The sequence below is a fragment of the Staurois parvus genome, unplaced genomic scaffold (assembly GCF_062004578.1).
Source record: "Staurois parvus isolate SC_StPar_1 unplaced genomic scaffold, SC_StPar_1.0 ptg002331l, whole genome shotgun sequence".
Classification (NCBI taxonomy): domain Eukaryota; kingdom Metazoa; phylum Chordata; class Amphibia; order Anura; family Ranidae; genus Staurois; species Staurois parvus.
Window position 1 is genome coordinate 55,330 of NW_028320127.1, and position 25,525 is coordinate 80,854.

The following is a 25,525-nucleotide window of genomic DNA, read 5'->3' on the forward strand; positions in this document are numbered from 1 at the left end:
CTTGGGGTGGATTATGAAAAAAGAGTTCAAGGTTCACCAGACGTTTTTGCCTTGAGTATCTGCCTGAAGTAAAGTCTTAGTAGTTTACTGTTTATCTCCCTCTGGGAAAAACCTGACCTCTCACCCTTCACCGGTGTCAAGATCTCCCTCTAGTTTTCTGCTAGGAGAGATCTTCAATATTTCCTGAACCGTGTCAGTCTTTTCCTCTCCTGTAGTCAGTAAACAAGCCAAAGGTCGGCAACAAGTGGCTGTAAGTTGGGATCAAGCAGAAGCATAGTCAGTAAACAATCCAAAGATTGTCAACAGGTGGTTGAAGGTCGGGATCCAGCAGATGCGTAGCTGAGGAAACAGCCAAAGTCAGTAACGAGTGGCAGCAAAGATACGGATGGCAGTGGGAATGAAAGGACCAAGAGTTCAAGGTTCACCAGAAACAAGACAGAAAGTAAGTTTGTCCAAGTCATCAGGCAAGGATCTGTCCAGCATCTCATGTGTCTCAGCAAGAACATCCTCTGCCACATTCGACAGTGGTTGAGGGTTCAGATCCTGGTTTTGACATGAGGCCAGGGGTGGATTATGAAAAAAGGAGCAAGAGTTCAAGGTTCACCAGACATTTTTGCCTTGAGTATCTGCCTGAAGTAAAGTCTTACTAGTCTATGGTTCACCTCCCTTTGGGAAAAACCTGGCCCTCTCACCCTTCACCAGTGTCAAGATATCCCTCTAGTTTTCTCCTAGGAGAGATCTTCAATATTTCCTGAACCATGTCAGACTTTTCCTCTCCCGTAGTCAGTAAACAAGCTAAAGGTCGTCAACAAGTGGCTGCAGGTTGGGATCAAGCAGAAGCATAATCAGTAAACAAGCCAAAGGTCAGCAACAAGTGGTTGAAGGTTGGGATCAAGCAGAGGCGTAGTCAGTAAACAAGCCAAAGGTCGGCAGCAAGTGGTTGAAGGTTGGGATCAAGCAGAGGCGTAGTCAGTAAACAAGCCAAAGGTCGGCAGCAAGTGGTTGCAGGTTGGGATCAAGCAGAGACGTAGTCAGTAAACAAGCCAAAGGTCGGCAGCAAGTGGTTGAAGGTTGGGATCAAGAAGAAGCGTAGTCGAGGAACCAGCCAAAGTCAGTAACAAGTGGCAGCAAAGATACGGACGGCAGTGGGAATGAAAGGACCAAGAGTTCAAGGTTCACAAGAAACAAGACAGAAAGTAAGTTTGTCCAAGTGATCAAGCAAGGATCTGTCCAGCATCTCATGTGGCTCAGCAAGAAGATCCTCTGCCATATTCAACAGTGGTTGAGGGTTCAGATCCTGGTCGTGACGTGAGGCTTGGGGTGGATTATGAAAAAAGAGTTCAAGGTTCACCAGACGTTTTTGCCTTGAGTATCTGCCTGAAGTAAAGTCTTAGTAGTTTACTGTTTATCTCCCTCTGGGAAAAACCTGACCTCTCACCCTTCACCGGTGTCAAGATCTCCCTCTAGTTTTCTGCTAGGAGAGATCTTCAATATTTCCTGAACCGTGTCAGTCTTTTCCTCTCCCGTAGTCAGTAAACAAGCCAAAGGTCGGCAACAAGTGGCTGTAAGTTGGGATCAAGCAGAAGCATAGTCAGTAAACAATCCAAAGATTGTCAACAAGTGGTTGAAGGTCGGGATCCAGCAGATGCGTAGCTGAGGAAACAGCCAAAGTCAGTAACGAGTGGCAGCAAAGATACGGACGGCAGTGGGAATGAAAGGACCAAGAGTTCAAGGTTCTCCAGAAACAAGACAGAAAGTAAGTTTGTCCAAGTCATCAGGCAAGGAGCTGTGCAGCATCTCATGTGTCTCAGCAAGAAGATCCTCTGCCATATTTGAGGGTTCAGATCATGGTCTTGATGTAAGGCCTGGGGTGGATTATGAAAAAAGGAGCAAGAGTTCAAGGTTCACCAAAAGTTTGTGCCTTGAGTATCTGCCTGAAGTAAAGTCTTACTAGTTTACGGTTCTCCTCCCTCTGGGAAAAACTTGACCCTCTCACCCTTCACCGGTGTCAAGATCTCCCTCTAGTTTTCTGCTAGGAGAGATCTTCAATATTTCCTGAACCGTGTCAGACTTTTCCTCTCCCGTCACGTCAGCCGCCTTGTGCGGCTTTAAGTCACTCGGCACAGATTTATTCTGACTGTAAATCTTTAGTTGAGGCGTGCCGCGTCCTGGCGACATGTCAGATTTTCCGGATCTGTCATCTTTGTATCTGGATTATTTTACTACATATATGTTTTTAATTTTTCCTTTTTTTTTTGCATTTTTTATGATTTTTGTACTTAGTTTTGTAACATTCACTCAAAAGATATGTCAGGGAAACAAAACAAACAAACCTATGCGGTATATCTGCACGTTATCCCATCAGAGAACCGGAAGGTATAGAGAATACCGGCTGATCTGCTGGAAATTCACTCAAGTCCTGTTATGAGCGGACAACACGCAGCTTTTTTATGGCCTGAGCGGTGTCAGCCCTGCCCAGCTGCCGTTTGATACAATACTGATTTACTCCCCTTCTTCTCATCTCCATTATAAATAGATTCATTGTTTTGTAGTTCATAAAATAGGAATTATTGGGGGATGGGTCAGATTTATTGAGGTAACACAAGAAGCGTGGAGAGGACACAGGACCTCATCTGGAATATGCAGTTCAGTTTTGGGCTCCAATTCACAAAAAGAACATTGGGGAAGTGGAGGAAGTACAGAGAAGGGCAACCAAACTGATACGAGGCATGGAGGAGATCAGCTATGAGGAAATATTAGAGGAACTTAATGTATTCTCTACTGAGAGGAGGAGATTGAGGGGGGATATGATCTCCATGTATAATACATAAGGGGGGATATGTTCTCCATGTATAATACATAAGGGGGGATATGATCTCCATGTATAATACATAAGGGGGGATATGATCTCCATGTATAATACATAAGGGGGGGATATGATCTCCATGTATAATACATAAGGGGGGATATGATCTCCATGTATAATACATAAGGGGGGATATGTTCTCCATGTATAATACATAAGGGGGGATATGATCTCCATGTATAATACATAAGGGGGGGATATGATCTCCATGTATAATACATAAGGGGGGGATATGATCTCCATGTATAATACATAAGGGGGGATATGATCTCCATGTATAATACATAAGGGGGGATATGTTCTCCATGTATAATACATAAGGGGGGATATGATCTCCATGTATAATACATAAGGGGGGGATATGATCTCCATGTATAATACATAAGGGGGGGATATGATCTCCATGTATAATACATAAGGGGGGATATGATCTCCATGTATAATACATAAGGGGGGATATGTTCTCCATGTATAATACATAAGGGGGGATATGATCTCCATGTATAATACATAAGGGGGGGGTATGATCTCCATGTATACTACATAAGGGGGGATATGATCTCCATGTATAATACATAAGGGGGGGATATGATCTCCATGTATAATACATAAGGGGGGATATGATCTCCATGTATAATACATAAGGGGGGATATGATCTCCATGTATAATACATAAGGGGGGGGGGTATGATCTCCATGTATAATACATAAGGGGGGATATGATCTCCATGTATAATACATAAGGGGGGATATGATCTCCATGTATATTACATAAGGGGGATATGATCTCCATGTATAATACATAAGGGGGGGATATGATCTCCATGTATAATACATAAGGGGGGATATGATCTCCATGTATAATACATAAGGGGGGATATGATCTCCATGTATAATACATAAGGGGGGATATGATCTCCATGTATAATACATAAGGGGGGATATGATCTCCATGTATAATACATAAGGGGGGGATATGATCTCCATGTATAATACATAAGGGGGGAATATGATCTCCATGTATAATACATAAGGGGGGATATGATCTCCATGTATAATACATAAGGGGGGGATATGATCTCCATGTATAATACATAAGGGGGGTTATGATCTCCATGTATAATACATAAGGGGGATATGATCTCCATGTATAATACATAAGGGGGGATATGATCTCCATGTATAATACATAAGGGGGGATATGATCTCCATGTATAATACATAAGGGGGGATATGATCTCCATGTATAATACATAAGGGGGATATGATCTCCATGTATAATACATAAGGGGGGGGATATGATCTCCATGTATAATACATAAGGGGGGATATGATCTCTATGTATAATACATATAAGGGGGGATATGATCTCCATGTATAATACATAAGGGGGGATATGATCTCCATGTATAATACATAAGGGGGGATATGATCTCCATGTATAATACATAAGGGGGGGATATGATCTCCATGTATAATACATAAGGGGGGGATAAGATCTCCATGTATAATACATAAGGGGGGGATATGATCTCCATGTATAATACATAAGGGGGGATATGATCTCCATGTATAATACATAAGGGGGGATATGATCTCCATGTATAATACATAAGGGGGGGGTATGATCTCCATGTATAATACATAAGGGGGGATATGATCTCCATGTATAATACATAAGGGGGGATATGATCTCCATGTATAATACATAAGGGGGGGATATGATCTCCATGTATAATACATAAGGGGGGATATGATCTCCATGTATAATACATAAGGGGGGGGGGGTATGATCTCCATGTATAATACATAAGGGGGGATATGATCTCCATGTATAATACATAAGGGGGGATATGATCTCCATGTATAATACATAAGGGGGGATATGATCTCCATGTATAATACATAAGGGGGGGGGTATGATCTCCATGTATAATACATAAGGGGGGATATGATCTCCATGTATAATACATAAGGGGGGATATGATCTCCATGTATAATACATAAGGGGGGATATGATCTCCATGTATAATACATAAGGGGGGATATGATCTCCATGTATAATACATAAGGGGGGATATGATCTCCATGTATAATACATAAGGGGGGATATGATCTCCATGTATAATACATAAGGGGGATATGATCTCCATGTATAATACATAAGGGGGGATATGATCTCCATGTATAATACATAAGGGGGGGATATGATCTCCATGTATAATACATAAGGGGGGATATGATCTCCATGTATAATACATAAGGGGGGATATGATCTCCATGTATAATACATAAGGGGGGATATGATCTCCATGTATAATACATAAGGGGGGATATGATCTCCATGTATAATACATAAGGGGGGGATATGATCTCCATGTATAATACATAAGGGGGGGAATATGATCTCCATGTATAATACATAAGGGGGGATATGATCTCCATGTATAATACATAAGGGGGGATATGATCTCCATGTATAATACATAAGGGGGGATATGATCTCCATGTATAATACATAAGGGGGGATATGATCTCCATGTATAATACATAAGGGGGGGGATATGATCTCCATGTATAATACATAAGGGGGGATATGATCTCTATGTATAATACATATAAGGGGGGATATGATCTCTATGTATAATACATATAAGGGGGGATATGATCTCCATGTATAATACATAAGGGGGATATGATCTCCATGTATAATACATAAGGGGGGATATGATCTCCATGTATAATACATAAGGGGGGGGATATGATCTCCATGTATAATACATAAGGGGGGATATGATCTCCATGTACAATACATAAGGGGGATATGATCTCCATGTATAATACATAAGGGGGGGATATGATCTCCATGTATAATACATAAGGGGGATATGATCTCCATGTATAATACATAAGGGGGGAATATGATCTCCATGTATAATACATAAGGGGGGATATGATCTCCATGTATAATACATAAGGGGGGTATATGATCTCCATGTATAATACATAAGGGGGGATATGATCTCCATGTATAATACATAAGGGGGATATGATCTCCATGTATAATACATAAGTGGGGATATGATCTCCGTGTATAATACATAAGGGGGGATATGATCTCTATGTATAATACATATAAGGGGGGATATGATCTCTATGTATAATACATATAAGGGGGGATATGATCTCCATGTATAATACATAAGGGGGGATATGATCTCCATGTATAATACATAAGGGGGGATATGATCTCCATGTATAATACATAAGGGGGGGGGGGATATGATCTCCATGTATAATACATAAGGGGGGATATGATCTCCATGTACAATACATAAGGGGGATATGATCTCCATGTATAATACATAAGGGGGGGCTATGATCTCCATGTATAATACATAAGGGGGGATATGATCTCCATGTATAATACATAAGGGGGGATATGATCTCTATGTATAATACATAAGGGGGATATGATCTCCATGTATAATACATAAGGGGGGGATATGATCTCCATGTATAATTCATAAGGGGGGATATGATCTCCATGTATAATACATAAGGGGGGATATGATCTCTATGTATAATACATATAAGGGGGGATATGATCTCTATGTATAATACATATAAGGGGGGATATGATCTCCATGTATAATACATAAGGGGGGATATGATTTCCATGTATAATACATAAGGGGGGATATCATCTCCATGTATAATACATAAGGGGGGACATGATCTCCATGTATAATACATAAGGGGGGATATGATCTCCATGTATAATACATAAGGGGGGATATGATCTCCATGTATGATACATAAGGGGGATATGATCTCCATGTATAATACATAAGGGGGGATATGATCTCCATGTATGATACATAAGGGGGATATGATCTCCATGTATAATACATAAGGGGGGGATATGATCTCCATGTATAATACATAAGGGGGATATGATCTCCATGTATAATACATAAGGGGGGGATATGATCTCCATGTATAATACATAAGGGGGGATATGATCTCCATGTATAATACATAAGGGGGGGGATATGATCTCCATGTATAATACATAAGGGGGGGATATGATCTCCATGTATAATACATAAGGGGGGATATGATCTCCATGTATAATACATAAGGGGGGATATGATCTCCATGTATAATACATAAGGGGGGATATGATCTCCATGTATAATACATAAGGGGGGAATATGATCTCCATGTATAATACATAAGGGGGATATGATCTCCATGTATAATACATAAGGGGGGATATGATCTCCATGTATAATACATAAGGGGGGATATGATCTCCATGTATAATACATAAGGGGGGATATGATCTCCATGTATAATACATAAGGGGGGATATGATCTCCATGTATAATACATAAGGGGGGGATATGATCTCCATGTATAATACATAAGGGGGGATATTATCTCCATGTATAATACATAAGGGGGGGATATGATCTCCATGTATAATACATAAGGGGGGATATGATCTCCATGTATAATACATAAGGGGGGGATATGATCTCCATGTATAATACATAAGGGGGATATGATCTCCATGTATAATACATAAGGGGGGATATGATCTCCATGTATAATACATAAGGGGGGATATGATCTCCATGTATAATACATAAGGGGGGATATGATCTCCATGTATAATACATAAGGGGGGATATGATCTCCATGTATAATACATAAGGGGGGATATGATCTCCATGTATAATACATAAGGGGGGATATGATCTCCATGTATAATACATAAGGGGGGATATGATCTCCATGTATAATACATAAGGGGGGGATATGATCTCCATGTATAATACATAAGGGGGATATGATCTCCATGTATAATACATAAGGGGGGATATGATCTCCATGTATAATACATAAGGGGGATATGATCTCCATGTATAATACATAAGGGGGATATGATCTCCATGTATAATACATAAGGGGGGATATGATCTCCATGTATAATACATAAGGGGGGATATGATCTCCATGTATAATACATAAGGGGGGATATGATCTCCATGTATAATACATAAGGGGGGATATGATCTCCATGTATAATACATAAGGGGGGATATGATCTCCATGTATAATACATAAGGGGGATATGATCTCCATGTATAATACATAAGGGGGGATATGATCTCCATGTATAATACATAAGGGGGATATGATCTCCATGTATAATACATAAGGGGGGATATGATCTCCATGTATAATACATAAGGGGGGATATGATCTCCATGTATAATACATAAGGGGGATATGATCTCCATGTATAATACATAAGGGGGATATGATCTCCATGTATAATACATAAGGGGGATATGATCTCCATGTATAATACATAAGGGGGGATATGATCTCCATGTATAATACATAAGGGGGGATATGATCTCCATGTATAATACATAAGGGGGGATATGATCTCCATGTATAATACATAAGGGGGGATATGATCTCCATGTATAATACATAAGGGGGGATATGATCTCCATGTATAATACATAAGGGGGATATGATCTCCATGTATAATACATAAGGGGGATATGATCTCCATGTATAATACATAAGGGGGGATATGATCTCCATGTATAATACATAAGGGGGATATGATCTCCATGTATAATACATAGTTTGTCCAAATAATGATCGTGGTGTTAGTTATTTATTTTTTCCTCAAATACATTATTTATATTATGCATTTTTTTTTATTTAATACCCCAGGTGGTTTAGGAAGATTCTACGCTTTATGGATTAAAAAATACCCCGAGAAACCTCTTTAGGGCAGGAAGAAGTGAGGATAATTTGTGATCTCAGTGGTGCTCTAGATTGGTCACCAGGAAAATAATCAGTGCAGCGATGTGTAACTATGTCGCAGAGTGTTTTGTGCAGAGTGTTGAGCTAGCTATAGAATTGGCAGCTTCATAATAATAATAATAATAATAATAATCATTTTTTATGAACAATAATAATAACAATAATAATAAAATACAATTATTAATATTAATAACAACAAAAAAATATTATTATATTATTATTGTTCATAAAAAATTATTATTATTATTATTACTATGGTTATTAGTATTATTGTTATTAATAATAATAATAATAATATTTTTTTATGAACAATAATAATATAATAATATATTGTTGTTATTATTATTATTATTAATAATTGTATGTTATTATTATTGTTATTATTATTATTATTAATAACAATAATACTAATAACATAGTAATAATAATAATAATAATAATTAACAGTAATAAAGTTAATAACAATAATTATTTTATAATAATAGCAATTATTATATAATTAATATAGTTTTCAGCAGTGCAACTAACAATGAATCAGATTTACTTTTAGTGGACAAAAATTAAAAGGTTAAGAAACCTCTTTAGGGCAGGAAGAAGTGACGATAATTTGTGATCTTAGTGGTGCTCTAGATTGGTCACCAGGAAAATAATCAGTGCAGCGATGTGTAACTATGTCGCAGAGTGTTGAGCTAGCTATGGAATTGGCAGCTTCAGTAGATACTTATAATAATAAATAATAATTATTAATAATAATAATAATAATAATACAATTATTATTATTATTATTATTATTAACAATAATATCAAATAATAAATATAATTTTCAGCAGTGCAACTAAAAATAATTATCATTTACTTTCAGCGGACAAAATCTGATGCCCATTAAAATTCAACCTCTCAATTCCTGCAGTTTTAGTTCGGGGAAAGTAAAACAATCCCCTCCTCTCGGACAACCGTTGACTGTTTTGCCACACAAGCAGACAAAAAAAAGATTGCATTCCGACCCCTCATAGTCTGTTGCGATATTTAATAATTATAATTAAAACTATGGATAATAGGGTAAAGCTTTTCATAGCTAAATCACACGGAACCCCTTACTAAAACGTAAAAAAAAATTTAAAAAAAGAGACCTGAGAAATAAAACAAAAAAAAAGAGACCTGAGAACTAAAAAAAAAAAAAAATGTAAAAAATCCCAAAATGTTAAAATCAGCTTGAGCTCCAATTTTAGAGCTATGCCCCACCCCTGCCATCCCACCATCCAATCTGAGTGCCTTGTTGGCCACTAGGGGCACTGTTATTGGATAAGGGGCAAGCTAAGGGCTGGAGACAGTTCTAAAATGCAAGCGTGAACTCCCCTCCCCCCCCCCCAGGGTGATGTCTGCCGGGCCGACTAGCGGTCCGATTGTTCCTTGTATAACCTCCAGGAATTGTAGTCGCCATAAATCTAGCGGCGGATTGGTTGTCCCAAGTTCACGGTCCTGTTTATTTCACGCTTGTCGGTTCCCGCACTTCAATACATTTTACTGGACTTACAATGATGTAGCGGCACATCTGTCCCATTGTACTGATTTATGTCTACGTGTGACATTTATTCTGGAATATTACAAAAATGCACAAACTGCCAATCAACAATTTAAAAAAAAATTTTAACTTTGTACATAACTCTGCAAATGTATTATTGTACAGCAGATATATAACAAAGTCACCCACATGGAAGAAAATATTTTTTTAAAAATATTCTTCCCAAATATTATTTGAAATGCTACAATTTTGGCCAAATTCAATATATTTCAATAAGAAAAAAAAAAAAAAAAAATATATATATATATATATATATATATATATATATAAATACACATACACACAGTGTGTTGAAATGCGTTTTTTTATTACAAAATATATAAAAAATATTTTTAAAAATACATTATTTCATTTAAAAAATATTTTTTTTTTAACAATAATTTTTTTTAAATATATTCTTCAGATTCTTCTTTTAACATATAAACAAGTTATTTTAACATGTAGTTTTACATATATTTGAAAATGCCTTCCAAAAATGTAGATTTGTATTTTTAAAGACATACAGTAGATTTGAAATGTATTTTAAAAACATTTTTTATATATTTTGTAATAAAAAAACGCATTTCAACACATTGTGTGTGTGTTTATATATATATATATATACACACACACACACACACACACACACACACATACTGTGTGTCGAAATGCGCTTTTTTTAAATTACAAAATATATGAAAAATATTTTTAAAAATACATTATTTCAAATATACTGTATGTCTTTAAAAATACAAATCTTTATTTTTGGAAGGCATTTTCAAATATATCTAAAACTACATGTTAAAATTACTTTTTCTTTATAGATTTTAAAAAAAATCTGAAGAATATATTTTTTCAAAAAACGATATATTTTTAAAAATAATGTTTTTTTAACTATATTCTTCAGATTTTTTTTAACATATAAAAAAGTCATTTTAACATATATTTTTACCTGTATTTGTAAATGCCTTCCAAAAAATGTAGATTTTTATTTTTAAAAGACATACAGCATATTTGAAATGTATTTTTAAAAATATTTTTCATATATTTTGTAATAAAAAAAATGCATTTTAACACACACAGTATGTGTATTTGTATGTGTGTGTGTGTGTGTGTGTGTTGAGATGCATTTTTTTTATTACAAAATATATGAAAAATATTTTTAAAAATACATTATTTCAAATATGCTGTATGTCTTTTAAAAATACAAATCTACATTTTTTGGAAGGCATTTAAAAATATATGTAAAAATATATGTTAAAATGACTTTTTTTTTATATATGTTTAAAAAAAAGTCAGATTTTTTTTAACATATAAAAAAGTCATTTTAACTATATTTTTACATATATTTGTAAATGCCTTCCAAAAAAATGTACATTTGTATTTTTATAAGACATTCATCATATTTAAAAATGTATTTTTAAAAATATTTTTTAATATATTTTGCAATAAAAATGCATTTCAACATACAGTATATATATATATTTATATATAATTTTTTTTTTTAATATATTGAATACAGCCAAAAATTGTAGCATTTTAAATATGTCAATATATTTTTGAAGAATATTTTTTAAATATATTTTTCTTCCATATGGGCAGCAAGTGGCATCCATCGTCTTTTTTTCCTGTTGTACCCATACGAGCCGTAGATTGTATCTTGCGAGGGACAAGAACACATTCCTGGGGTGTAAATTTTGAAAAATTTGAAATTTTTCATTAAGTTACAACATTGGTTGAGATAGGCAAAGCCGAGGAAATCCAACGTGCCGGGTCCACCAAGTGTCCCTGATGGCGGGTGCACCTCGGCCTCCGTGGAGACATAACTCAGTGCTCAGATCTCTAGATCTCGGCGCTGTCCATCGTAGGTTCTCGAGGGCCAAATAAGTCCCCCAAACTTGAGCAGCTGACCAACCCCGAATACGGGTACCAGGATAGAAACAAAGGGTGGAGCTCCAACGTATACTTGGGAGCCAACATTCAAGGATTTCCGTACCCCTTGTACCCAGGAAAGTCACTTCTGAGACCTCTGATCACCCAGGAGGCCATTTCCAGATTTAATAGAAGCGAAGGGTAGCGCTCTACTTGGGCCCCAATATTCCAGTGACCCTTTGTACCCAGGAAAGTCACCTCTGAGGCTTCGGATCCCCAAGGAGGCCATTGCCAGATGTAATAGAAACTTAGGGTAGCACTCTAACGTATACTTGGGAGCGAACATTCAAGGATTTCCATAACCCCTTGTACCCAGGAAAGTCAACTCTGAGACTTCGGATCACCCAGGAGGCCATTGCCAGATTATGAGAAGCGAAGAGTAGCACTCTACTTGGGCCCCAATATTCCAGTGACCCCTTGTACCCGGGACAGTCACCTCTGAGACTTCGGATCCCCAAGGAGGCCATTGCCAGATTATGAGAAGCGAAAGGTAGCGCTCTACTTGGGCGGTAATATTCCAGTGACCCCTTGTACCCGGGACAGTCACCTCTGAGACTTTGGATCCCCAAGGAGGCCATTTCCAGAATTAATAGAAGCGAAGGGTAGCGCTCTACTTGGGCCCCAATATTCCAGTGACCCCTTATACCCGGGACAGTCACCTCTGGGAATTCTGATCCCCAAGGAGGCCATTTCCAGATTTAATAGAAGCGAAAGGTAGCACCCTACTTGGGCCCCAATATTCCAGTGACCCCTTGTACCCGGGACAGTCACCTCTGAAGCTTCAGATCCCCAAGGAGGCCATTTCCAGATTTAATAGAACCAAAGGGTAGCGCTCTACTTGGGCGCCAATATTCCCGTATCCCTTGAACCCGGGAAAGTCACCATATGCTGCAAGAATAATGTTCCAACGCTTCGGGCTCGAAGTTCCATTCCACCAGCAAAGGCCCAAAGGTCAAGGACACACCCGATTTGATGGGCAAGCAAAAGAGTTTCTATTAAATTTTACAAAGGCCTCTCGGGGGATCAGAAGTCTCAGAGGTAGTGCTTGAAATACAACTTAGCAGATCCGTAAACAAGGAAAAAAAAAACCTGCAGATCCTTGAGTGAATCCATCTGCTCTATTCGATTCTAGAAAATATTAGCATGACTGTAATATTTTATTGATTATTTTTATTTATTTTTTTCTGCTTTTTTTATTTTTAAATAATATTGATGGGAAAATGGTATTCTTAATGATTAAGGTATTTCCTGATTTATTTTCTCCAAATTAATATTATTGATGGAATATATATATATATATTCATGATGATTAGGTTATTTCATGATTATTCTCCAAAATTAATAATATTGATGGAAAAAAAAATATATACAGTCAGGTCCATAAATATTGGGACATGGACACAATTCTAACATTTTTGGCTCTATACTCCACCACAATGGATTTGAAATGAAACAAACAAGATGTGCTTTAACTGCAGACTGTCAGCTTTAATTTGAGGGTATTTACATCCAAATCAGGTGAACGGTGTAGGAAGTACAACAGTTTGCATATGTGCCTCCCACTTGTTAAGGGACCAAAAGTAATGGGACAGAATAATAATCATAAATCAAACTTTCACTTTTTAATACTTGGTTGCAAATCCTTTGCAGTCAATGACAGCCTGAAGTGTGGAACACATAGACATCAGCAGACGCTGGGTGTCATCCCTGGTGATGCTCTGCCAGGCCTCTACTGCAACTGTCTTCAGTTCCTGCTTGTTCTTGGGGCATTTTCCCTTCAGTTTTGTCTTCAGCAAGTGAAATGCTCAATCGGATTCAGGTCAGGTGATGGACTTGGCCATTGCAGAACATTCCACTTCTTTGGTGGCTTTTGCAGTCTGCTTTGGGTCATTGTCCATCTGCACTGTGAAGCGTCCAATGAGTTGTGAAGCATTTGGCTGAATATGAGCCGATAATATTCCCGAAACACTTCACAATTCATCCGGCTGCTTCTGTCAGCAGTCACATCATCAATAAATACAAGAGAAGCAGTTCCATTGGCAGCCATACATGCCCACGCCATGACACTACCACCACCATGATCACTGATGAGGTGGTATGCTGAGGACCATGAGCAGTTCCTTCTCCATACTCTTCTCTTCCCATCACTCTGGTACAAGTTGATGTCGGTCTCCTCTGTCCATAGGATGTTGTTCCAGAACTGTGAAGGCTTTTTTACATGTCGTTTGGCAAACTCTAATCTGGCCTTCCTGTGTTTGAGGCTCACCAATGGTTTCCATCTTGTGGTGAACCCTCTGTATTCACTCTGGTGAAGTCTTCTCTTGATTGGTGACTTTGACACACATACACCTACCTCCTGGAGAGTGTTCTTGATCTGGCCAACTGTTGTGAAGGGTGTTTTCTTCACCGGGGAAAGAATTCTTCGCTCATCCACCACAGTTGTTTTCCGTGGTCTTCCGGGTCTTTTGGTGTTGCTGAGCTCACCGGTGCGTTCCTTCTTTTTAAGAATGTTCCAAACAGTTGTTTTGGCCACGCCTAATGTTTTTGCTATCTCTCTGATGGGTTTGGTTTGTTTTTTCAGCCTAATGATGGCTTCACTGATAGTGACAGCTCTTTGGGTCTCATCTTGAGAGTTGACAGCAACAGATTCCAAATGCAAATAGCACACTTGAAATGAACTCTGGACCTTTTATCTGCTCATTGTAATTGGGATAATGAGGGAATAACACACACCTGGCCATGGAACAGCTGAGAAGCCAATTGTCCCATTACTTTTGGTCCCTTATTAAGTGGGAGGCACATATGCAAACTGTTGTAATTCCTACACCGTTCACCTGATTTGGATGTAAATACCCTCAAATTAAAGCTGACAGTCTGCAGTTAAAGCACATCTTGTTCGTTTCATTTCAAATCCATTGTGGTGGTGTATAGAGCCAAAAATGTTAGAATTGTGTCCATGTCCCAATATTTATGGACCTGACTGTATATACATGATGATTAGGTTATTTCATGATTATTCTCCAAAATTAATAATATTGATGGAAAAAAAATATATATATATTCATGATGATTGGGTTATTTCATAATTATTCTCCAAAATTAATAATATTGATGGAAAAATAAATAATAAGTTCACTTATGATTTTTCTCCAAATAACATATTTCTGTTTTTATTCTCTTTTCACAGGATTCCGTTAGTGAACCTGTAATAAAAAAAAAAAAAAAAAACAGGTGTCTACTATTTTTGTTTACCACTGGGACTCACAGAGCTGAACTCTACCGGACAAATATATTTTTATAAAATGTAAAGAGACTGATTTTTTTTTTTCTGTTGCGGAATATGTTTTTTTTTTTTTTTTTGGATAGAAGACAAAATGAGAAATCTAAAATTTTGACAACTAAAAAAGGAAATTCTTTCGGTCTGACCATACGAAAACATTTTTGGATTTGGACTGTGATTTTTTTGAACCTGTGCCAATAATACCAATATGTGCCATGAATTGATGACGTAGAAAAACTTCCATAGAAACTGATGTGAATCCTTCTTTTAAAAAAAAAAAAAAAGAAGAATAAGGATTTGGTGATTTGTTTATAGGAAATAAAATATTGTATAGAGTTATTCAACCTTTCTTTGTGAAGTAACATTTAAACAATTATTGTTTTATTACACAGAGGATTTTCATTTTAGAGAAATATTGCCACTGCAACCGCTTTAAAAAAAAAAAAAAAAAAAAAAAAAGTCAATATTTAAATTATTTCCGAGTCGGAAATAATTGCTTTTTATGGGATCAATATTTAGGGTCGTTCTTAATTAAAGGTGTTGGATTGCCTTTTATTACTGTAATACTGAAAAAAAAAAAATAACTATATGCAAGGAAACTTTATATATTTTTTATTTATTTTATTTTACAAAAATGACTTGTGTCCTTTTATTCCAAAAAAAAAAAAAAAAAAAAATTTGTATTTAACAAACTTTATGAGCCAGGAAATGCAACTGGTTGGAACGGATGTCAAGGAAAAAAAAAAAAAAAAATACATGCATTAAAAAAATATTTGACGAGTGTTCCCTAGCCACGGAGTCATGTAGAAAATCATACGCAGGAGAGGCCAACTGAATAATTAATTTTTTTTTAATGTATTATTCATATTAAATATTAGCAAGGCTGGAAGATAACTCATTAACCTAATCAAAAAGACAAATCGAAGAAAAAAAAAAAAAAAAAAACTTGGCATATGTTACCTACAGGGGTGCCCGAGATTGGGGAATTTTAGACATTATATACTGTGAGTTTGTTTTGTAAAATAGAATTTGAACCAAGGGCACCTTTGTGTTCATTATTCAGTTATCTGTACATTTAAAAATGAATTTAATAAAGCACAGTTACGAAAGCTATATCATGCAAACCCCCATACTATTTTTAGTTTGCTCAGTTAAAAAAAAAAAAAAAAAAAAAAAAAAATGTTTTCCTTTTTTTCTTTTCACTGACATTAAATTGACTTACGCTTTTGAATTAAATATTTGGAGTACAGTATTTTTTTTTTTTTTTTTTTTTTTTACTTTTTAATGCGTGTTTTACGTTGACTTTCTGTTTGGCTTTTTGCTCCCAAGTTGTGAATTGTTTGTGCCGTAATTCTATCTTTAAATCATAATAACATAAATTCATGTTTTAATTTCAACATGTAAACTTTTCAAATATACATATAGTCAAAATAAAAAAAAAAAGAGATTTTTATATAAAAACTATTCTTTTTTTCTTTTTTTTTTTTTTTTGGTGTTGGTGTAAGATGCAACAGTAAGTAACAAATTAAAGGGTACTTTATGAAATAACCTGTTTATTTGTTTATATATCAACCTAAAGCTTTCCAGTTTATTTAAAAAAAAAAAAAAAAAAAAAAAACATATTATGACCTATAATAAAAAAAAATGGTTAAAAAATGTAGAATTATTATTTTATTTTTTATCATTTTTTTAATCATTTTTCCAAATGTTAGAAATGATCCACGGCTTAAATTTGATTACATTAGAACACTTGACCATTCTCTGGATGCCTTCTTTTGCATTTTTTGCACTCATGTTTAAAAAAAAAAATAATAATTTTAGGCCTGAAGATTGCAGAAACCCCCAGACATGATATATTTTCTGAAAGCAGACCCCCCCCGGGGACTAAAGTTGTGGTAGTTCCAATTTTATATGTCACACGATATTACCGCAAAGGTCTAAGCAAATGCAAAATTTCAGTAAAAAACACTCAAAAGTGAAGAAATGCAATAAATTCTGCACATTTTTGGTAAACTATAAAAAGTGAATTTTAGGGCAAGCAAACGCAATAAATTACTCACATTTTTGGTAAAGTAAAAAAAAAAGTGAATTTTACGGCCAACTAGCGCAAGAAATTACCCACATTTTTGGTCAATTATAAAAAGTGAATTTTAGGTCCAACAAACGCAATACATTACCCACATTTTTGGTAAAATATAAAAAGTGAATTTTAGGGCCAACGAGTGCAATAAATGATGCAAATTTTTTGTAAAATATAAAAAGTGAATTTATGGCGAACAAACGCAATACATTATACACATTTTTGGTAAAGTAAAAAAAAAAGTGAATTTTATGGCCAACAAACGCAATAAATTACCCACATTTTTGGTAAAATATAAAAAGTGAATTTTAGGTCCAACAAACGCAATAAATTACCCACATTTTTGGTAAAATATAAAAAGTGAATTTTAGGGCCAACGAGTGCAATAAATGATGCAAATTTTTTGTAAAATATAAAAAGTGAATTTATGGCGAACAAACGCAATACATTATACACATTTTTGGTAAAGTAAAAAAAAAAGTGAATTTTACGGCCAACTAGCGCAAGAAATTACCCACATTTTTGGTCAATTATAAAAAGTGAATTTTAGGTCCAACAAACGCAATAAATTACCCACATTTTTGGTAAAATATAAAAAGTGAATTTTAGGGCCAACAAGTGCAATAAATGATGCAAATTTTTTGTAAAATATAAAAAGTGAATTTATGGCGAACAAACGCAATACATTATACACATTTTTGGTAAAGTAAAAAAAAAAGTGAATTTTACGGCCAACTAGCGCAAGAAATTACCCACATTTTTGGTCAATTATAAAAAGTGAATTTTAGGTCCAACAAACGCAATAAATTACCCACATTTTTGGTAAAATATAAAAAGTGAATTTTAGGGCCAACAAGTGCAATAAATGATGCAAATTTTTTGTAAAATATAAAAAGTGAATTTATGGCGAACAAACGCAATACATTATACACATTTTTGGTAAAGTAAAAAAAAAAGTGAATTTTACGGCCAACTAGCGCAAGAAATTACCCACATTTTTGGTCAATTATAAAAAGTGAATTTTAGGTCCAACAAACGCAATAAATTACCCACATTTTTGGTAAAATATAAAAAGTGAATTTTAGGGCCAACAAGTGCAATAAATGATGCAAATTTTTTGTAAAATATAAAAAGTGAATTTATGGCGAACAAACGCAATACATTATACACATTTTTGGTAAAGTAAAAAAAAAAGTGAATTTTATGGCCAACTAGCGCAAGAAATTACCCACATTTTTGGTCAATTATAAAAAGTGAATTTTAGGTCCAACAAACGCAATAAATTACCCACATTTTTGGTAAAATATAAAAAGTGAATTTTAGGGCCAACGAGTGCAATAAATGATGCAAATTTTTTGTAAAATATAAAAAGTGAATTTATGGCGAACAAACGCAATACATTATACACATTTTTGGTAAAGTAAAAAAAAAAGTGAATTTTACGGCCAACTAGCGCAAGAAATTACCCACATTTTTGGTCAATTATAAAAGTGAATTTTAGGTCCAACAAACGCAATAAATTACCCACATTTTTGGTAAAATATAAAAAGTGAATTTTAGGGCCAACAAGTGCAATAAATGATGCAAATTTTTTGTAAAATATAAAAAGTGAATTTATGGCGAACAAACGCAATACATTATACACATTTTTGGTAAAGTAAAAAAAAAAGTGAATTTTACGGCCAACTAGCGCAAGAAATTACCCACATTTTTGGTCAATTATAAAAAGTGAATTTTAGGTCCAACAAACGCAATAAATTACCCACATTTTTGGTAAAATATAAAAAGTGAATTTTAGGGCCAACAAGTGCAATAAATGATGCAAATTTTTTGTAAAATATAAAAAGTGAATTTATGGCGAACAAACGCAATACATTATACACATTTTTGGTAAAGTAAAAAAAAAAGTGAATTTTATGGCCAACTAGCGCAAGAAATTACCCACATTTTTGGTCAATTATATAAAGTGAATTTTAGGTCCAACAAATGCAATAAATTACCCACATTTTTGGTAAAATATAAAAAGTGAATTTTAGGGCCAACAAGTGCAATAAATGATGCAAATTTTTTGTAAAATATAAAAAGTGAATTTATGGCGAACAAACGCAGTACATTATACACATTTTTGGTAAAGTAAAAAAAAAAGTGAATTTTACGGCCAACTAGTGCAAGAAATTACCCACATTTTTGGTCAATTATAAAAAGTGAATTTTAGGTCCAACAAACGCAATAAATTACCCACATTTTTGGTAAAATATAAAAAGTGAATTTTAGGGCCGAGTGCAATAAATGATGCAAATTTTTTGTAAAATATAAAAAGTGAATTTATGGCGAACAAACGCAATACATTATACACATTTTTGGTAAAGTAAAAAAAAAAGTGAATTTTACGGCCAACTAGCGCAAGAAATTACCCACATTTTTGGTCAATTATAAAAAGTGAATTTTAGGTCCAACAAACGCAATAAATTACCCACATTTTTGGTAAAATATAAAAAGTGAATTTTAAGGCCAACAAGTGCAATAAATGATGCAAATTTTTTGTAAAATATAAAAAGTGAATTTATGGCGAACAAACGCAATACATTATACACATTTTTGGTAAAGTAAAAAAAAAAGTGAATTTTACGGCCAACTAGCGCAAGAAATTACCCACATTTTTGGTCAATTATAAAAAGTGAATTTTAGGTCCAACAAACGCAATAAATTACCCACATTTTTGGTAAAATATAAAAAGTGAATTTTAGGGCCAACAAGTGCAATAAATGATGCAAATTTTTTGTAAAATATAAAAAGTGAATTTATGGCGAACAAACGCAATACATTATACACATTTTTGGTAAAGTAAAAAAAAAAGTGAATTTTACGGCCAACTAGCGCAAGAAATTACCCACATTTTTGGTCAATTATATAAAGTGAATTTTAGGTCCAACAAATGCAATAAATTACCCACATTTTTGGTAAAATATAAAAAGTGAATTTTAGGGCCAACGAGTGCAATAAATGATGCAAATTTTTTGTAAAATATAAAAAGTGAATTTATGGCGAACAAACGCAATACATTATACACATTTTTGGTAAAGTAAAAAAAAAAGTGAATTTTACGGCCAACTAGCGCAAGAAATTACCCACATTTTTGGTCAATTATAAAAAGTGAATTTTAGGTCCAACAAACGCAATAAATTACCCACATTTTTGGTAAAATATAAAAAGTGAATTTTAGGGCCAACAAGTGCAATAAATGATGCAAATTTTTTGTATAATATAAAAAGTGAATTTATGGCGAACAAACGCAATACATTATACACATTTTTGGTAAAGTAAAAAAAAAAGTGAATTTTACGGCCAACTAGCGCAAGAAATTACCCACATTTTTGGTCAATTATAAAAAGTGAATTTTAGGTCCAACAAACGCAATAAATTACCCACATTTTTGGTAAAATATAAAAAGTGAATTTTAGGGCCAACAAGTGCAATAAATGATGCAAATTTTTTGTAAAATATAAAAAGTGAATTTATGGCGAACAAACGCAATACATTATACACATTTTTGGTAAAGTAAAAAAAAAAGTGAATTTTATGGCCAACTAGCGCAAGAAATTACCCACATTTTTGGTCAATTATAAAAAGTGAATTTTAGGTCCAACAAACGCAATAAATTACCCACATTTTTGGTAAAATATAAAAAGTGAATTTTAGGGCCAACGAGTGCAATAAATGATGCAAATTTTTTGTAAAATATAAAAAGTGAATTTATGGCGAACAAACGCAATACATTATACACATTTTTGGTAAAGTAAAAAAAAAAGTGAATTTTACGGCCAACTAGCGCAAGAAATTTCCCACATTTTTGGTCAATTATAAAAAGTGAATTTTAGGTCCAACAAACGCAATAAATTACCCACATTTTTGGTAAAATATAAAAAGTGAATTTTAGGGCCAACGAGTGCAATAAATGATGCAAATTTTTTGTAAAATATAAAAAGTGAATTTATGGCGAACAAACGCAATACATTATACACATTTTTGGTAAAGTAAAAAAAAAAGTGAATTTTACGGCCAACTAGCGCAAGAAATTACCCACATTTTTGGTCAATTATAAAAAGTGAATTTTAGGTCCAACAAACGCAATAAATTACCCACATTTTTGGTAAAATATAAAAAGTGAATTTTAGGGCCAACAAGTGCAATAAATGATGCAAATTTTTTGTAAAATATAAAAAGTGAATTTATGGCGAACAAACGCAATACATTATACACATTTTTGGTAAAGTAAAAAAAAAAAGTGAATTTTACGGCCAACTAGCGCAAGAAATTACCCACATTTTTGGTCAATTATAAAAAGTGAATTTTAGGTCCAACAAACGCAATAAATTACCCACATTTTTGGTAAAATATAAAAAGTGAATTTTAGGGCCAACGAGTGCAATAAATGATGCAAATTTTTTGTAAAATATAAAAAGTGAATTTATGGCGAACAAACGCACTACATTATACACATTTTTTGGTAAAGTAAAAAAAAGTGTATTTTAGGGTCAACAATGCAATATATTTCCTACATTTTAGGTAAAATATAAAAACTGAACTTTAGGGCCAACAAACTCAATAAATTATGCAAATGTTTGGTAAAATATAAAAAGAAAATTTTAGGGCCAACAAATGCAATAAATTACGCACATTTTTGGGCCACCACCGGAAATATTCCTGGAACTCATTTTCCCCAGCACCGCGGTGCGCCGGATGCCTAGAATGTCATCAAACCTGTGTCCTTTTCATTTTGGGAAATGAGGCGTTTGGGCGAGTTTTGGAATGGATTTCTGAGCCAGAAACCCGAGCGCTTACCACGTCGTGTGCAGGAGCATTGTCGTGGTGGAGAATCCACTTGTCAGGCTAGCGTTCCGATCTTATGCGCCGAACAGACAGGGTCCTGGATAAGGGGGAACCACCTGTCCTCCTGTATGGGGCCCAGGCCATCAGGGGGCCCAGGACAGCAGGGGGCCCAGGCAGCTGAGTGAAATGGATATGGGCATTGAGGGTGATCGGCATGGCTGGGGGGTTGAACTGAAACCGATCCCCTGTATGTCTCCCTCTGCAGCAGCTGAAAGCCGGCTTCTTTTTCTTTCTACCGCTGCTGCAGAGGGAGACATACAGGGGATCGGTTCCCCTAATTGCCACCCCCCCTCGCTGCACCCATCAGTTTCCACCTGCTGCCCAGCCCCTCCCCCGTGTAGCCCCCCACCCCCGCAGTGCTTCTGACTTCCCTCTGCTCCTCCCCAACAGCAGCTGCAAGCACAATGAGATCGTTCAGGATGCAGAGAGGGGGAGGGGTCCAGTAAATATGTCACATTTAGCAGCTCCCTTTCTTTCCTGAATGAACACAATGAATGTTTGGCACCAATCAATCACTGTGTTCATTCATAACTGAAGAATAGCAAACTGTTTTTTTGGGGGGATGGGGGCTTGGCGTGGTTTCTAACAGCAGCCCTGCAAGCAGATTCCCGAAACCTTTTCATTTTCTTCATTTGCGTTTTCGGCGTTCCACTACTTGCGTCATCACGGACATCCCCGCCCCCCACCCCCCATGACATTCAGAGAGACTCGATTTCTCCATGGAATGTTCTTCACAAGCCGCTGTTGTCACGGAGATAAAGTCTCACTTCCACTTTCGCCAATTTTCACGCAAAATTGTATGTCAATTTGCCCTCCAGGTTCCTGTCACTCATTTTCCACCAACACCACAACGCACACACACGCACACACGCATATGCACACACGTGTTCATTCTTCTACTACTCCGTAAAGACCAAGCCCACTGGCCTGTGACCCGGGAGAGTGCGAGTTAGAACGCGTCGGAACACGCTGGAGGGCGGCAGGCCGTGCGACTCTCCATCCCAGTGCGCCGCCGCGGGCGGTCCGGGAATTAAATTGTCACCCCTGGAATAGTACATAGATGAGCTTTTCTGACGCTCAAACTTGAAGTCTGCGACGCTTCGCTCGTGTTGTGCGGCCGCCATGGGTGACGTTTACACGGACCTCCTCGGGGAGTTACTGAAAATACATCTTCAAAATGATATGTTTAGAAATAGGAACCATCAAAATATATTCCATCCAGACGAGTAAATGTGCGCACGCCAAAATGGGGAGCCGGGGGAGGGGAGGACACTAATGTGAAGGGGGGGACTGAGGACTCTTATATGAAGGGGGGGACTGAGGACTCATATGAAGGGGGGGGAACTGAGGACTCTTATATGAAGGGGGGGACTGAGGACTCTTATATGAAGGGGGGGACTGAGGACTCTTATATGAAGGGGGGGACTGAGGACTCTTATATGAAGGGGGGGACTGAGGACTCTTATATGAAGGGGGGGACTGATGATTCTCATACTAAAGGGGGAGGGGGGCTGAGGGCTCTCATGTGAAAGGGGGGCTGAGGGCTCTCATGTGAAAGGGGGGCTGAGGGCTCTCATGTGAAAGGGGGACTGAGGGCTCTCTTGTGAAAGGGGGCTGTCATGTGAATGGGGGGGCTGAGGATGTTAATGCGAAAGGTGGGCTGAGAGCTGTCATGTGAAAGGGGGGCTGAGAGCTGTCATGTGAAAGGGGGGCTGAGAGCTGTCATGTGAAAGGGGGGCTGAGAGCTGTCATGTGAAAGGGGGGCTGGGGGTTGTCATTTAAAAGGGGGGCTGAAAGGGGGACTGAGGGATGTCATGTGAAAGGGGGGACTGTCATGTGAATGGGGGCTCAGGATGTTCATGTGAAAGGGGAGCTGAGGCCTCTCATGTGAAAGGGGGGCTGAGGCCTCTCATGTGAAAGGGGGGCTGAGGCCTCTAATGTGAAAGGGGGGCTGAGGCCTCTCATGTGAAAGGGGGGCTGAGGCCTCTATTGTGAAAGGGGGGCTGAGGGCTGTCATATGAAGGGGGGATGAGGACTGTCATGTGAAAGGGGGGCTGAGGACTGTCATGTGAAAGGGGGGCTGAGGACTGTCATGTGAAAGGGGGGCTGAGGACTGTCATGTGAAAGGGGGGCTGAGGACTGTCATGTGAAAGGGGGGCTGGGGCTCTCACATGAAAGGGGGGCTGAGGGCTCTCATGTGAAGGGGGGTTGATATCTTCATAGACATAGTACAGTGAGTGAGCGTTGTCACTGGAGGACAGGAAGTGGGATACCGGCGGGATCTCCGGGTAAAAAGAAAAAAAAGAAAAGAAAAAGCTTAAAAAAGGGGAAAACCAATGCAGCCGCCACATCCTGGGATCGGTCAGATCATATTTTCCTTCTTGGCTTTAGATATATTTTATACTGATAGATAAATCATCATATTAGAATATCATAAACCCCCAAAATCACACCATCCCTTCTACACGTCATCCCTTCTACACGCCATCCCTTCTACACGCCATCCCTTCTACACGCCATCCCTTCTACACGCCATCCCTTCTACACGCCATCCCTTCTACACGTCATCCCTTCTACACGCCATCCCTTCTACACGTCATCCCTTCTACACGTCATCCCTTCTACACGCCATCCCTTCTACACGCCATCCCTTCTACACGTCATCCCTTCTACACGCCATCCCTTCTACACGTCATCCCTTCTACACGCCATCCCTTCTACACGTCATCCCTTCTACACGTCATCCCTTCTACACGCCATCCCTTCTACACGCCATCCCTTCTACACGTCATCCCTTCTACACGCCATCCCTTCTACACGTCATCCCTTCTACACGTCATCCCTTCTACACGCCATCCCTTCTACACGTCATCCCTTCTACACGTCATCCCTTCTACACGCCATCCCTTCTACACGCCATCCCTTCTACACGTCATCCCTTCTACACGTCATCCCTTCTACACGTCATCCCTTCTACACGCCATCCCATCTACACGCCATCCCTTCTACACGCCATCCCATCTACACGCCATCCCTTCTACACGCCATCCCTTCTACACG

At 36.8% G+C, this 25,525-nt stretch overlaps 1 long non-coding RNA gene across 1 annotated transcript in view; it reads left to right on the forward strand.

The window, feature by feature from the left end:
- LOC149431240 (uncharacterized) overlaps positions 1-17,043 on the forward strand; it is a 51,877-nt gene extending 34,834 nt beyond the window's left edge. Inside the window, exon 2 of the long non-coding RNA XR_016309344.1 lies at positions 15,403-17,043. This is a non-coding gene — a long non-coding RNA (uncharacterized LOC149431240). The remainder of the gene's footprint in view (positions 1-15,402) is intronic.
- Positions 17,044-25,525: the final 8,482 nt, after the last annotated feature.